Genomic DNA, 742 nt, shown 5'->3' with positions numbered 1-742 from the left:
CTGCATATGATTTTCATATTTAAAGCAACTTAAATTGTCCATACATCCAAAAGTTTGCACATCCTTGGCAAGGTGAATAAGATTGTGGACATTATGTGAAAGATATTCATTGCCATAAATAGTACCATAATTGGAAACAAACCACAACAATAAGGAATGTACATAAATATTATATGTTACACATAGTTGCGGATCAGTCAGTATCCTAATAGCATTGCTAAGAGAAAGGAAGTGATCATAGCGAACAGGAGATAATACCGATTTCATGATTACACATGAAGTGTAAAGTAAAAATTGACGGAATTCTGTTGCCTTCCATCTATCAACCTCATTTAAATCTCTAGGCTTTCTTTTAAATGCAGCTGGAATGCAATTCTTAATTGTAATTAAATAGTGTGAAATTGATTTTATGTTTTCTGTGAGTAGGAGAGATAGGCGGGTTCTAACTCGGGAGCTCCGAGGGGGGAGCGGGGCGGGGGGGAATTTGCGTGGGGGAATGACGTCACAGGGGTAACCGCCGAGATGTTTACGTAAACATGGGCCATGTATGTTTACGTAAACAATGATAGCGGCGGGCCCATTGAGAATATGAGAGGGGGGGATGACATCACCGACGCGGGCGTTGCGCACCCCCACCGCACCCCCGCACTCCCACCGCACCCCCACCGCACCCCCACCGCACCCCCACCGCACCCCGCCGCACCCCAGCGCCGTCGCGGGCCGCGTCACGGGCCGCGTTTTC

General features: G+C 46.9%; 1 pseudogene; it reads left to right on the top strand.

Moving 5' to 3' along the window:
- The window catches only part of LOC105454960, a 3,295-nt pseudogene that overhangs the window by 1,940 nt on the left and 613 nt on the right, over window positions 1–742 (top strand).

The sequence above is a fragment of the Wasmannia auropunctata genome, unplaced genomic scaffold (assembly GCF_000956235.1).
Source record: "Wasmannia auropunctata unplaced genomic scaffold, wasmannia.A_1.0 LD335967.1, whole genome shotgun sequence".
NCBI classification, from domain to species: Eukaryota; Metazoa; Arthropoda; class Insecta; order Hymenoptera; family Formicidae; genus Wasmannia; species Wasmannia auropunctata.
This window is presented reverse-complemented; position numbering and strand designations above follow the sequence as displayed.